The 15838-nt window shown below is 45.9% G+C and overlaps 1 protein-coding gene and 1 non-coding gene across 7 annotated transcripts in view; both read left to right on the top strand.

Moving 5' to 3' along the window:
* Window positions 1-15838, top strand: part of RCOR1 (REST corepressor 1) — a 111103-nt gene that overhangs the window by 6767 nt on the left and 88498 nt on the right. The gene's annotated exons all lie outside the window — the stretch shown is intronic.
* On the top strand, window positions 4163-4268 carry LOC118655080. The gene has a single exon (XR_004967199.1). It is a non-coding gene; the product is annotated as a U6 spliceosomal RNA (small nuclear RNA).

Here is a 15838-nt window from a genome sequence, read left to right as displayed (position 1 = left end):
GCTCTAGACATGGAAAATGAGACCTAGAGGGATAAAGTGACTTGTATGTCTATCTTTCAGTATCTAAGTATTAAAAATATTTCAAGGGAGACTTGAGGCCATGATGAGGGCAAACTTTAATCTTTCATTGCTAGATGTTTCAGAGCCTTGGTACTGGGAGCAGTAATTGGGAACAATAATATGTGTTCATAAATTTATTTATTTACTTATTGGTTCATTCTTACCCAGGGATTTTTTTCCATTGATTTTTAGAGCAAGTGGGAGGGAGGGAGGAAGGGGGGAGAGAGAGACAGAGAGTGAAACATCGATGTGAGAGAGGCACATTGATGCAGGCAGCAGCTGACCAATGATTCTCTCACATCATTATGTTTCTATCTTTCCCTATCCCATCCTCTCTGAAATCCATAAAAAAATATTTAAAAAAAATATATTTTATTGATTTTTTTACAGAAAGGAAGGGAGAGGGATAGAGAGTTAGAAACATCGATGAGAGAGAAACATCGATCAGCTGCCTCCGGCACACCCCCTACTGGGGATGTGCCCGAAACCAAGGTACATGCTGTTAACCAGAATCGAACCCGGGACCCCCCAGTATGCAGGCCGAGGCTCTATCCAATGAGCCAAACCGGTTAGGACCATAAAAAAATATTTAAAAAATGTTCAAATAGAACAGAAAATAACACATACAGTTCTGTGGCCACCAATGTGATGAAACACTTACTATTTGGCCATATTTGCTTCAAGTGCAGCTGAAGCTGATTCCTTCACTCTCTCCTTCCTGCTTTGAAGGTGATTGATGTTATTCCTGTGATCATTCGTTTGTATCCTCTGAGAAGCAGATGACAAAAAAGAATTATATGAACAAGAGATTCACAAGTGTAAATGCTGTGGAGGGTAAAGAGTAGAGGAAGTCGGTGAGGAGGTCAGAGTCTTCAGAATGGATGTAGGTGTGATATGTATTTATGTTACCTCTAACCTATTTGTTTTTCCTTAAAGTTGTTACGTCTTTTAAGTTTCTCAAATGTGGGTTGTATGTTCACGGGGACATTCTGTAAATAGAATAATAATGCTTTTTGAAACTAGAATACCAAGGTTTGTTTTAAGTTTTTTGTTTTTTTATCCTCACCCAAGGATATGTTTTTATTGATTTTAGAGAGAGAGGAAGGCAGAGAGAGAAACATAGATGTGAGAGAGAAACATCGATTGACTGCCTCCCATGCCCCATCAGGATTGAACCTGTAACCCGGGTATGTGCCCTGCCCGGTAATTGAACCGGCAACCTTTCGTATATGGGATGACACTCAGCCAACTGAGCCAGCCAGGTCCCAAGCTTTTTTTGTTGTTAATTCTCACTCGAGAATATTTTTTCCTTTTTTTAGAGGGAGTGGAAGTGAGGGGGGTGGAGGGGGAAAGAGAGAAGAAGAGAGAAGGGGAGAGACACATTGACTGGTTGCTTCCCTCATGCATACCACCTGGGGCTGGGGATTGAGCCTGCAACCCATGTACATGCCCTTGATCTGTAATCGAATCCTCGACCCTTCGGTTCCTGGGGTGATGCTCTAACCACTGAACCACTCCAGCTAAGGCTCACATTTTATGTGTTTTTTTTAAAAATATATTTTTATTGATTTCAGAGAGGAAGGAAGAGGGAGAGAGAGATAGAAACATCAATGATGAGAGAGAATCATTTACCGGCTGCCTCCTACAAGCCCCCCACTGTGGATCCACAACCCGGGCATGTGCCCTTGACCTGAATCGAACCTGGGACCTTTCAGTTCACAGGCCGACACTATCCACTGAGCCAAACCGGCTAGGGCACATTTTATGTTTTTATATAGCCACTGATCATTTCAGTATTTGTGATGCAGTGCTCAGTCTGATCTACCCCACTCATTGAAATCTGATAATTTTAGCCTAGAATTTTCCAAAGGAGGATAGTATTTAAAAAATTAATTAACTATTCTTTAAAAAGTAAATTATTTAAAAATTATTACTTCTAATTAATGTACTTCTGCGAAAAGTGTAATTTAATGGAAATGTTTCGTTCTTGGACTGCCTTGGACCTCCATCTTGCTGCAGTGTAGTAAAATGAGTATTTGTGTGTTTGAATGTGTATGTATTTCCTGTTGAAGTATTTCTTATAGAAATTTCTGTTATTTTCTAGTCATTTTCAGCTAGATGCCTTTTTATTTTTGAACATCTGGCGCTTTTTATATGCCATATATTGATGCTCTAGACTGAGTCAGAGTTTTATGTATCAACTGGTGGACTATGGTTTTGAGCCTTGCTTGGTGTTCTGCTTGCTTAGCAACAGGTCCGTTTCCATGGCGTTGCCGTTTTTTGCACACCACTGTCAGCAGAGCTGAGAGGTAAGGGGTGGGGATGCAGGCCCCTTACCCTGCTAAAGCAGGTGTAAACTAGAATAGCTGAGCTTTTATTTAGTCTAGCCTGTTGAGTTTCTAGATAATTTTTAAAGTAAGAGTCTTATTGATGTAAAAAATTTTAAAATGACACTTTTCTGCCTTATTAAGAGCAAGTGGCAGTGGCAAAGGGAAGTGTAGGTTCTACAGACTTTAATGCAGTTGAGACGGAGCTAACAATGATTAATTCAACATTCTAAAAGCATGCTGTTCCTACCTCTGTTGGACACATTTGTTGGTTGACTGTTTAATTGTGAAGGGAAAAAAAAGCAGTTTAAGAACGTGTATGAAATTGGAACTATACCCTGGAAAAGCAAGACGCGATGTAATTGTTTTACAGTTTTTAGCTTTTCAGGAACATAATTACCCTTAATACATGTCTGTTGCCTTGCTTTTTAAAAAAATATTATTGATTTCAGAGAGAGAAAGGGAGAGGGAGAGAGGAACAAAAACATCAGCGAGAAGAGAGAAGCATTGACTGGCTCCCCCCCCCCCCCCCCCCCCCCCGGGCATGTGCCCTGACCTGGAATTGAACCTCAGCCTCCTGGTTCATAGGTAGCTGCTCAGTCCCTGAGCCATGCTGGCCAGGCAACATATTCCAGTTTTGTACGTGTTTTTAGGAACTCATGTGAGGAAATGGTGGACTGCGTATACTGCTGGTGATTTAAGAACACAGATTTTCCTGTTACAGGATACTAGAGGCCCGGTGCACAAAACTCATGCACCCTCTCCAGTCTGGGACCCCTCGGGGGATCAGGCCTAAACCAGCAGTCGGACATCCCTCTCACAATCCGGGACTGCTGGCTCCCAACCGCTTGCCTGCCTGATTGCCCCTAACTGCTTTTGCCTGCCAGCCTGATCACCCCCTAACCACTCCCCTGCCAGCCTGATCGATGCCTAACTGCTCCCCTGCTGGCACAGTTGCCCCCAACTGCCCTCCCCTGCTGGCCCAATCGCCCCCAACTGCCCTACCCTGCTAGCCCGGTCTCCTCCAACTGCCCTCCCCTGCCAGCCTGGTCACCCCCAACTGCCCTCCCCTGCCGGCCTGGTTGCCCCTAACTGCCCTCCCCTGCCAGCCTTGCAGGGCTGGTCCCCCACAACTGTCCTCCCCTGCAGGCCTGGTCTTGCATTACTTTTCTGACTATCTCCTTCACTTCTTTCAAATCTTTGCTCAGATGTTACCTTCTCGAGGATTATCTTGATACCTACCTATCCATCTCTAAGTATACAACTTAACAATCTAGCTACATACTGTATGATTCCAGCTATATGACATTCTGAAAAAGGCAAAACTATGTGGGCAGTGAAAAGATCAGTGGTTGCCAGGGTTTAGAGTAGGAGGGAGGGATGTATGGGTGGAGCACAGAGGAATTTCAGGGCAGTGAAAATACTCTGTATGATGGATGGATGCTATAGTGATGGGATACATGGCATTATTTATTTGTCCAAACCCATAGCATGTACAACACCAAAAGTGAATGCTACTGTATGCTGTAGGCTTTGTGTGATTATGATGTATCAGTGTAGGTTCCTCATTTGTGGGAAATGTTGCATTCTGGTGAGGGGTGTTGGTAATGAGTGAGACTGTCCATGTCTGGGGGCAGAGGATATATGGGAAATCTTTCTGCCTTACTCGATTTTGCTATAAACCTGAAATTGCTCTAAAAAATAAAGTCTTATATAAAAATGAACATTAACAAAAAATCTAAGCACAAACATCACAGTTAAATAAAAGTAATATTGTGCTCGCTTTGGCAGCATGTACATTAAAATTGGAATGGTGCAGAGAAGATTAGCATGGCCCCTGGCAAGGATGACATGCATATTCGTGAAGCGCTCCATAAAATAAAGTTAATATTTATCCCCTAGCCCAGTGGTCGGCAAACTCATTAGTCAGCAGAGCCAAATAGCAACAGTACAACGATTGAAATTTCTTTTGAGAGCCAAATTTTTTAAACTTAAACTATATAGGTAGGTACATTGTTATTAACTTAATTAGGGGACCCCTAAGCTGGCCTTTGCTAAAAACGTCCTCAATCTGATTGAGGTACGTTTGCTGAGGTCGACCCCTTCCACCTCTCCCATCCACACTCGTCTTGCACACTTGTTCCGTCCATCTCCTTCCGTTCATCCTCTCTCTGTGTCCACCCCCCACTTCTTCTAATACCACTTCTTCAAAATAGACTTGCCCAGGCCGAAAACCGACTTCTGCGCATGGGCCACGAAGTTTCAATTGCACTGTACGTGTGTGCCCGCACGTGGTATTTTGTGGAAGAGCCACACTCAAGGGGCCAAAGAGCCGCATGTGGCTCGCGAGCCACGGTTTGCCGACCTCTGCCCTAGTGTAATTAATACTCCAGTGAACTTTTTTTTAATTTAAAAAAATGTTTTAAATATATTTATATTGATGTAAGAGAGAGGAAGGGAGAGGCAGAGAGAAACATCAGTGATGAGAGAGAATCATGGATTGGCTGCCTCCGGCACACCCCTTACTCAGGAACGAGCCCGCAAACTGGGCATGTGCCCCGACCGGTATCGAATGTGACCTCCCGGTTCATAGGTTGATGCTTAACCACTGAACTATGCTGGCCAGGCTCCAGTCTGCTATTTTTAAATAGTCGGTTTGTTTAGATCAGGATTCAAACATGATTCATATGTTGCATTAAAAGAAAGCTTTGTTGAGGTATAATTGACATTCAATAGACTGTCATATTTAAAGTTTATAGTTTGACTAGAGGCCCAATGCATGAAATTCGTGCAAGAGTAGGCCTTCCTTCCCCCAGCTGCCGGCACAAGCTTCTCTCTGGCCGCCGGCAGGCACCCAGGACCCAGGCTTCCCTCATAGCCCCGGCTTTGTCCGGAAGGTCATCAGGAAGGACATCTGGTCTAATTAGCATATTATACTTTTATTGTTATAGAAGATTAGTTTTGACACCTGTGAAATTATCACTATAAAATACTGAATATATCCATCACTCCCAAAAGTTTTCTCGTGTCCTCTTGTAATTCCTCCTATATGCTCCTCCCAAGCAGCCACTGATCTATCTGCTTCCTCTCGCTATAGATTAGTTTGCGTTGTCTCTAGAGCTTTATATAAATGGAATCTTAAATTATGTACTACTTGTCTGGCTTCTTTCATTTAGTATAGTTATTTTGAGACTCCCTTCACTGTACATGTATCAATTGATTTTCCCTTTTTGTTGCTGAGCAGAGTGTTACAATGTATGGGTACACCAGAATTTTTTTTATTCATTTACCTCTTGTTGGATATTAGGGTTATTTCTATTGTCTGGTTACAACAAATAAAGCTGCTATGAATATCTCTGTACAATCTGCGTGACCATACATTTCCTTTTCTCTTGAGTAAATACTCAGGAATGGAATCATATAGTAGTTGTATGCTTAATTTTTTAAGAAGCTATAAACTCCCAAATTGTACATTCCTACTAGCAGCATATAAGAATTCCAGGACACTCCCGGGGTAGGTATGTGAGGGGGACAGCTGAGAAATTTGTTGGTTCCTTCCCACTTCTTGTCGCTTAAGGGTCAAAGGTGCCCACAGTCTTAACTTTTCTGTGCTTTGGGGTTTGTCACTTGGCCTCTCTAGGCAGCTGCTGGAGAAGCAGCTGAATTTGAGCATTGGAGCTGCTGTGGCTTCTGCCATAGTGGGCACAAGGAAGGCCACCAGAGCCCAGCCTTCTCCCCTGGGGGAGCCCGAGACAGCTGGTGGCACAGGAGAGGAGGCACATGTGGTGGGCTGGGCTTATGATCATGCGGGCTCGTGAGCTTTTGCTAGGCCTTGGGGGGCTGCTCCAGCTGGGCAGCAGAGCAGCAGGCAAGTTGAGTGGATCTGGGGGAGGTGCATGGACTGCATCTGTTACAGCCTGTTAATCCAGCCTTTGCTTAGTCTTTGCCTCGACTGGCGTGTGTACAGCTGACTGTGGCTGGAGAAACCATGCTGACTGTGAAGTGGTGATCACCAAAGTCAGGCAGCCCATCTACCACATTCTGTTTCACTGCTGCACTTATTCACCTTGACAGCATTTAAATATCTCACTTAAACCTTCAGTTCTTCTCTCCACATCCTTTATTTCACTGGGGGACATGGCAGCAATTGGGAGGAAACTTCCACAGGCTCCCGCTGCCATCCACGCCCCCTTCCCACCTCCGCGCCCCCTTCCCACCTCTGCGCCCCCTCCACTTCTGTGCCTAATCCTCTGCCTGATCTCCTGTAGCTGTTTATGCTTCCAGCTGAGGCCGACTCTGCATGCGCATTAGACCCTGTTGCCTTCTGTCTACTCGAAGATATCACTCTTTCACCCTTTATTTGTCTCATTGAACTTTTCTTCTCTGTTGTATTCTCAACACCATACAAATAGGCTGTTATTTCTCCCTTGTTTTAAAAATCCCTCTTGGTAACTGTCTATATCCTGCTTTCTATTTCTTTTCTCTCTTGAACACATGCCCCTCAGGCTTTCCCCCTGCTTCTCCGGAATCTTTCATAAGGTCACCAGTGACCTCCATATTGCTAAACCAGTGGTCAGCTGGAAGTCCTCACCTTACTCGACCTATTTACCCCAAGAGACCCAGTAAGTCACTCCTCCTGAGAACTGGCTAGACACAGTTCTCCAGGGGAACAGAACTGATATACATCCATATACACATAACACACACATACATGTGCATATATTATAGGAGGTTTGGCTCATGTGATTGGAGGCTGAGCAGTCCCAAGACGTGCAGGCAGTAAGCTGGAGATGCCAAGAGGTGATGGTGTGATGCTAGTCCAGTCATGGGCAAACTACGGCCCGCGGGCTGGATCTGGCCCGTTTGAAATGAATAAAACTAAAAAAAAAAAAAAAAGACCATACCCTTTTATGTAATGATGTTTACTTTCAATTTATATTAGTTCACACAAACACTCCATCCATGCTTTTGTTCCAGCCCTCCGGTCCAGTTTAAGAACCCATTGTGGCCCTCGAGTCAAAAAGTTTGCCCACCCCTGTGCTAGTCCATGGCCAAAGGCCCGTGGACTAGGAGGTGCCCTGTTCCAGCCGATTGGATGGGGGCCACCCACATGATGGGGGGCAATTTATTTTACTCGGTCTCCCAATTCAAATGTTAATCTCACCCAGAAACATCGCACAGAAGCACTCAGGGTATTTGACCGGATCTCGGCACACTGTCACGCTGTGTGACTTGGTCATGTTGACGCATACCATCACAAAGCCCTGTCTTCCTGTGACATCTCGAACAAAATGCATTTCATTCAGCAAGATCTGGTCCCTGTGACCCCTGACCTCAGCTCCAGCCGCCTCCCCGTTTCCACTCGCGTCACAGGGATCTGCTTGCTGGTCTTGACCAGGGAGATGCCCTTTTCTGCCTGCAGTGCTTGTTCTGTGCTCCTCTCCTTACACCGGCTCACCGTCTGTCTTCTCTCCCTCGGCGGTGAAATGTCACGTGCACAGTGAGGATTTTTAGGGTCAATCTATCTAAAAATTTCAGCTGCATCCCTGGTGTTCCTGTTCCTTTCCTCACTTCATTTTTTTTCTCACTGACTCTTATCATTAGCCAACATACTTCCTTATTGATCTTGTTTAACTTCTCCAGCTAGAAGGTAAGCTCTGTGAGGTGAGGGCTTTTAATTTTGTTGCCTTTTATACCCCAGCTTCCAGAATAGTGCCTGGTGACAATGTGTCTCTCAGTAACAACTTTCTGATTGTTTAAAAACATGGACAGGAACTCTTCCCATGGAGTTTATAAACTATAGGTTTCTAGCCTGCAATTCTCATCAGTGAATACCTTTATTGGCTTACAGATGCCTGTTATATGTTTTTTATAGATAGGCGTTTTATAGTTCTGAAGGTGCCTTGTCAGCCACCTCACCTCCTTTCCTTCTGGCTCCGTGTGTGTGTGTGTGTGTGTATGTATGTATATGTACCTGCTCTGTGCTGAAGAGCTTTACAAAGATGATCTTATTTAATCCTCATAACAATCCTACAACACAAGAGGCATCATCCCCATTGTACAAACTGTGAAACTGAGATTTAGAGAGCTTAAACAACTTGTCTGAGGTCTCAGTTGGTAAGTGGCAGAACCCAACTTGGGATAACTTGATCTTGATCCTATACTCTTGACTATTTTTACCTGATATGCCACCTAGCTATAGAGAGGTCATCTGTTTTGTGTCATGCAGGAACGTAGGAGTTTTGGGCAGGCTGTTTAACCCCATATAATAGTGTTAAATACTTAAAGCGGCTGCCTAGCATATCCTCAATACAAAGCAACCTCTCAAAGTGAGGAATCCTGTTTAAAATCAGTGCAAAAATAACTAAACCACAAGTCTTGCTCAGCGGTAGCCTCCGCATGTCTTCCTAGGTCAGACCTGGTAGGTGCCTGCGGCGGACCGAGGCCCGTTCTTTGTCCAGAAGGTTAGAGAGTGTGGGGATGGCCACTGCAGAGGACTTGCCCTTTGTGACAAGTTCTCCACCAACCCCACCACCTCTGAGCTCTCCCATGAAGTTACAGGAGCCCTTTCGCTCACAGAGGAAAGTGTAGCAAAGCACTTGGGTTTCATGTCTTAAAATGACAACTGTTATTCCATGTTTCTTGTTCAGCTGGAGAGCCATTCCGCTGGGCTTTCTGTGAGTCATTGGCTGTGGTCTGGAGGTGTCATCTGGGGGCTGCACTGAGATGCTGGGCAGCTGGGCCTGTTTCTCCCCCTGTAGCCTCAGGGCCTAGTCTCTTCCGGTGGGAGCGGTCTCCACTGGGGAGTTAGAGTCCTCACACAGTGGCTCAGGGCTCCCCAAAGCAAGCATTCCAAGCAGGAGGAAGCAGGATTGCTAGTCCTTTCACAGTGTAGGCCCAGAACTGGCACATTATCTCTCTGACATTTCCTTGGTTAACATGAGTCACAGCCCAGCCCAGATTTGTTGCGAGTTGACTACAGGGTGTGGGAGTGAGTTCATTGGTAGTAGGCTAGTCCAGACTACTTTTAAGAGGGAACAGGGGCCTATTACACATTATGCCGGGTGGACAGGGGTACACTGGAACTCCCCAGGACTAAGCTGGACGGAGGGTCATGGTCATCACTCTCATACTTGTGCTGGAGGAAGCGAGAGATGGGTGTTACTTTGATTCCCAGTGTGAAAATATGACTGTGTTAAGCATTGTTCCCAGGTTGTAAATTGAACATGACTTCTGTACACAACCCAACAACTCTGAGTGCTCGCCAGCTCGGGAGGGGTTACTGAACAGTGGGGGAAAACTGGCTTTGAGCCTATGAGATGAATTTGTTGTTGGTCTCCAGTGGGCAGTTTTCCTGAGGTGCTTTTCTAGGTTGATTTGGAATCTGTGCCATTTTCACCTACTTGATGGTAACTCGGAGCCTAATCTCCTAAGATGCAGCTCCATTCTGCAGTTCAAAGGTGCCTCCAGCTCGCAAGTTCCCTTCAGCCTGTGGAAAGCAGGCACGGGTCCCCGCAGGCAGGCACAGAGCTGGAACGGCTGTCACAGCAGGTGGGATCTGGACCAGGCGGGATCCAGAACACTTTATAGGGTAAAGTGTTTTTTACTCTATACTTTGAAGGAAAGTTAGTTTGTAATCCAAAGTGGAATTTGTTCTCAGTAGAATATTAAATCTTGAAAAATTGACTGTAAAAGAAAACGGTGGGGGTAGGCTAGAAGAGGCCAGGCGGGGGAAGGAGGGGACATATGTAACACTTTCAACAATAAACATTAAGAAAGGAAAACTAAAGTCACGCATGCTGCTTTTCTACCGAAGGAAAGGTGGATTTCTGAGCCATGACCCTGAAGATCCCATTTTGATGTGAGGTGCCTCCAGCTGTCTCCCTCATACGTGTACTGCACGTGATTGTGCTTCAGGCACCAGGACGAAGGCCCATGGGTCCCCCACAAGCTTTTCAAGGGGTGATGAGGTGCCGTGGAGGGGCTGCCCGTTGAAGGGCTCTATCTTGCCCGGTTGGCGAGGGGAGGTGTCAGTGGAAATTCTTGGCGTGAATGCAGTGTACTAGCCTCTTGATTAATCCTGACTAGAGAAAACGAAACAGCTCTCTACACCAGGTGTCTGCAGGTTTGAATCGCTGCGAGATCTCTCTTGGGCTGAACAAGTTGCTAGTGTGAGTGTGGTCTGCTGCAGCCCATGCTCTGTCACCCAGGGGCAGGGTGATCTCAGGGAGTATAGACCAAACATTCCGCACAGGTCTGACACCGCCACGGGTGCTTTATATTACACTACAGTCCCTCGGCCTGGCCTGCAGGATGGGCCGAAACTGGCTCTCCAACATCCCCCAAGGGGTCCCAGATTTCGAGAAGGTGCAGGCCAGGCTGAGGGACCCCACCAGTGCACGATTGGGGCTGGGGAGGGACGGGGGAGGTTGGCCAGCTGGGGAGGGACAGCCGGAGGGCTCCAGGGTGTGTCCGGCCTGTCTTTCCCAGGCCTGATCTGCTGGACCCCAGAAGCAAGCTAACCTACCAGTTGACTGTTTGCCCCCTGGTGGTCAGTGCATGTCATAGCAAGTGGTTGAGTGGCCTTGGCATATCATTAGCATATTATGCTTTGATTGGTTGAATGGATGACTGGACAGTTAGCATATTAGCCTTTCATTATATAGGATAGGATTTTAAGTGGAGCAGCAGCCTGACATTGGTTACCTTTGTAGGGAGGAAGGCTACCTTCATAGATGGCCGTTTATCTACTTCTAGGGAAGGGGAGGGGCTTCATTGCCCCCTGGTAAATCAGGATGACTGTTGGACTTTCTCTACTTTTTTTTTTTAAATTAAATCTTTACTGTTCACAGATTAAATCTTGAATCACAGATTATTACAGTTGTTCCTCTTTTTCCCCCCCATAGCTCCCCTCCACCCAGTTCCCACACCACCTTCTTTCCCTTACTCCTGCCACTGTCCTCATCCATAGGTGTATGATTTTTGTCCAGTCTCTTCCCGCACCCTCCACACCCCTTCCCCCCTGAGAATTGTCAGACCACTCCCTTTCTATGTCCCTGATTCTATTATATTCACCAGTTTATTCTGTTCATCAAATTATCTTCTTAAAGGATACCTTTCAGAATTTCATATAATACTGGTTTGGTGGTGATGAACTCCTTTAGCTTTTTCTTATCTGTGAAGCTCTTTATCTGACCTTCAATTCTGAATGATAGCTTTGCTGGGTAAAGTAATCTTGGTTGTAGGTTCTTGCTATTCATCATTTTGAATATTTCTTGCCAGTCTCTTCTGGCCTGCATGGTTTCTGTTGAGAAATCAGCTGACAGTCATATGGGTACTCCCTTGTAGGTAACTAACTGTTTTTCTCTTGCTGCTTTTAAGACTCTCTCCTTGTCTTTTGCTCTTGGCATTTTAATTATGATGTGTCTTGGTGTGGTCCTCTTTGGATTCCTTTTGTTTGGGGTTCTCTGCGCATCCTGGACTTGTAAGTCTATTTCTTTCACCAGGTAGGGGAAGTTTTCTGTCATTATTTCTTCAAATAGGTTTTCAATATCTTGCTCTCTCTCTTCTTCTGGCACCCCTATAATTCTGATGTTGGTATACTTGAAGTTGTCCCAGAGGCTCCTTACACTATCTTCATATTTTTGGATTCTTTTTCCTTTTTGTTTTTCCGGTTGGGTGCTTTTTGCTTCTTCTTATTTCAAATCTTTGACTTGATTCTTGGGATCCTCTAGTCTGCTGTTGGGTCTCTGTATAATATTTTTTATTTCAGTCAGTGTATGCTTAATTTCTAGTTGGTCCTTTTTCATATCCTCGAGGGTCTCACTAAATTTATCGGCGGTTTCTAGAAAATTCTTGAAAAATCTGTTAAGTGTGGTTTTGAACTCTATATCCAGTAGTTTGCTTTCCTCCATTTCTGTCATTTGTGACCTGTTTCTTTGTCTCCGCATTTTGGCTGCTTCCCTGTGTTGGTAGAGTGGCTTTGTGTGCTAGGTGTCCTATAGGGCCCAGTGGCTCAGCCTCCCCAGTGACTGAGGTGGACACTCTTGGTACATCCCTTTGTGGGCTCTACCAAGGCTTAACTACAACAAGACTGATTTGTTGTAGTTAAGCCTTGATTGTTGTAGGTATCACTGGGAGGAATTGACCTCCAGGCCAATTGGCTGTGAGAATCAGCTGTGGTTATGGTGGGAGAACTTCTGTGCTGGAGACACCCTTATGGGGCAAGACTTGCTTCAGTGGGGCTTTGGTGCTCACTGAGCCTGCCCTCTGGGTGTGTCCCTTATGGATCTGAGGGGTTGTAATCTGGATGGTCCACTCTGACCACTGGGTACACTGGCTCTTGGATCTCTAAGGAAGTGCTAATTTAGCTTCTGCCTGAGGCTACCCAGCAAGGGCTACGGAGAGATCTGCAGATTCCTTTTCTTTGTTTGGGGTTTGGAGGTGCCTAGATGAGGCCCAGCTGTGAAGCAATGCAAGCTGCTGTGGGACCTTGGGCCTTCTTTTTGGACGTTCTGGGTCTCTCTGACCCAGCTGCAGTTTGTTAGGTAATTTTAGATTGCAAAGGGCCAGGGCATTCATATGCAAAAGCCTCTGTGCACAGCTTGGGTGGGGCGGGGTCTCAGGGAATCAACAGGGTGGAGCAAACAGCTATGGCTGATCCTCAGTCCTGCCGTAAGTGGACCCGGGTCTCACTGTTCCGCGGCAATCGCTGCACGCACCTCTGAGAGAAAGCCGCCCTCGAGTTCTGCCCGATGCCAGACAGTATGAGTTTGGGTCCCCAGAGACTCGCCCGGAACTGGCGTTCAGAGCCGTCGGGAGCTTGTGTCTCCCTCCCGATTGAAAAAGACAGCCGTGTCCTCAGTTGCCAGCCCTTTCCGCGTGCGCCTCCGTACCTTTGCACTTTACTTCCGCACCTCCTCTGAGTCTCAGTGTGCTTTTCTCTTTCCTTGTAGTTGTAGAATTTCCACTCAGCCAGCCTTCCTGTGGTTCTGGATGATGTCCGTTTTGTCTTTTAGTTGTTTTTTTGAAGTGGTTGTGCGAGGCAGCAATTTCTAGTGTTTACCTATGCCGCCATCTTGGTTTTCTCCCTCAGGCTTTCTCTACTTTTGTTGAACAGCTCATATATGTGAGATTCAGGGAAAATGTTAGCAAGTTTGTTTACTTTTAAGATGACTTTGGCCCTAGCTGATTTGGCTCAGTGGATAGAGCGTTGGCCTGCAGACCAAGGGTCCTGGGTTCAATTCCGGTCGGGGGGCACGAACCTTGGTTGCAGGCTCCTCCCTGGCCAGGGCCCTGGTCAGGGCATGTGCAGGAGGTGACCAATCAATGTGTTTCTCTCACTCACATTGATGTTTCTCTCTGTCTTTCCCTCTCTCTTCCATTCTCTCTAAAAGATCAATGGAAAAATATTCTCGGGTGAGGATTAAAACAAAAAAGATGACTTTGGCATTGATTATGCTAATTTTTTAAGTTATTAAATAATCACATAGGGAGAGGCTCATGTATAGGTCACCTTTTTCAGAGAGGGAGAGAGAGATAGAAACATTAATGATGAGAGAGAATCATTGATCTGCTACCTCCTGCATGCCCCTACTGGGGATTGGGCCTGAAACCCAGGCATGTGTCCTTCAGCGGAATTGAACTGGGGACCCTTCTGTCTGCAGGCCAACCCTTTATCCACTGAGCCATACCAGCTAGCCCAGTGGTCGGTAAACTGCAGCCCCTTGAGTGTGGCTCTTCCATGAAATACCACGTGCGGGCACGCACGTACAGTGAGATTGAAACTTCGTGGCCACACTCACGGGGCCAAAGAGCCGCATGTGGCTCACGAGCTGCAGTTTGCCGACCACTGGGCTAGGGCTATAGGTCGCCTTTTGTATGTATTCACTAGAGGCCCGGCACACAAAATTTGTGCATGGGGTGCTGGGGGGGTTCCCTCACCCCGGCCTGCACCCTCTCCCAATCTGGGACCCCTCAGGGGATGTCCGACTGCTGGTTTAGGCTGGATCCTGCAGGGATCCGGGACTGCTGGCTCCTAACCGCTGGCCTATCTGCCTGCCTGCCCGATCGCCCCTAACCACCTCTGCCTCGGCCTCTGCCGCTGCGGCTTCATCTGGAAGAATGTCTGGAAGGTTGTTTGGCTGTCCGGCCTAATTAGCATATTACGATTTATTATTATAGATTATAGCAGTCTTGTGAAGAACACTGGCATTTTACACACGAGGGGACTAAGCCTGACTTGCCCAGTATTACATGTGGTATAAACAGTAATTATCAAAGCTTGGATTGGACCTCAGGCTTGCTGACTTAAAACTCTCCTGGTTCTCTCCACTCCCCATTTTGGGAACTGGTACAAAGGGCCTTCCCAACTGCACCACATATTCCTTATCTTCCACTAAGTGCAAAAGTTTAACCTCCCTGGAGAAAGGGTTCGATCTGGCTGCATTGCCTTCATATTGTTTGTACGCCTATTTCTTAACATACTGAATGTTGGGCTTTTCAACCTAGGACTTATGAACCTTCTGAAGTTGTGTGCAAAATGTTGTATGTGAATTTTTGTAGGAAATATCAGGATCATTAGCTTTCATAAAATTGTCAATCACTTCTGACTTAAAAGAAAAACCAATCTCAAGAACCACTGCTTTATGCCATTAATAGTTTTCTAACAGTATTATTAAGGGAGTAAATACACATAAGGTACTCAGAGAACAGTGCCTGACATTGTTCTGATATTCGTTTTCTCTTTGCATGGTCTTCAACATTTTTAAATTGGATGTTTATTCATGGAATAGATTACAGACATACCAACTCCTTACCATTAGCAAAGTTGGTTTAAATTTTTTTTTCTGCCCGGCCAGCATGGCTCAGAGGTTGAGTGTTGACCTATGAACCAGGAGGTCCCAGTTGAATCCCGGTCAGGGCACATGACTGGGTTGTGGCCTTGATCCCTAGTAGGGGGTGTGCAGGAGGCAGCAGATCCATGTTTCTCTCTCATCATTGATGTTTCTATCCCTCTCTCATTCTCCCTCTCTAAAATCAATAAAAAAATTTTTTCCCCCCCTCATAAGTAATTTGAGGTGAATTTCCATGTTTATAATACTCTCCTATATTGGGGATTATTTCCAGAGTCCCCAAAGGGAAATTACTGGGTCTTATGCATGAACATATTTTTAATATACATATTTTTATTGACTTCAGAGAGGAAGGGAGAGAGATAGAAACGTCAATGATGAATCATTAATTGGCTGCCTCCTGCACGCCCCCAACTGGGGGGTGTCTAGCCTGAAACCCGGGCATGTGCCCTTGGCCAGAATTGAACCTGGAACCCTTTAGTCCGCAGGCCGACACTATCCACTGAGCCTCACCGGGTAGGGCATGTATGAACATTTTGAAAATCTTTAGATCTGTTGCCAGATTGTTTTCCAGAAGACATGTCCAGGTTATCCAGC

This window comes from Myotis myotis, unplaced genomic scaffold (genome assembly GCF_014108235.1).
Source record: "Myotis myotis isolate mMyoMyo1 unplaced genomic scaffold, mMyoMyo1.p scaffold_m19_p_41, whole genome shotgun sequence".
Taxonomy (NCBI): Eukaryota; Metazoa; Chordata; class Mammalia; order Chiroptera; family Vespertilionidae; genus Myotis; species Myotis myotis.
Note: the sequence above shows the minus strand (reverse complement) of the source record. Positions and strands in the feature narration are given on the sequence as shown.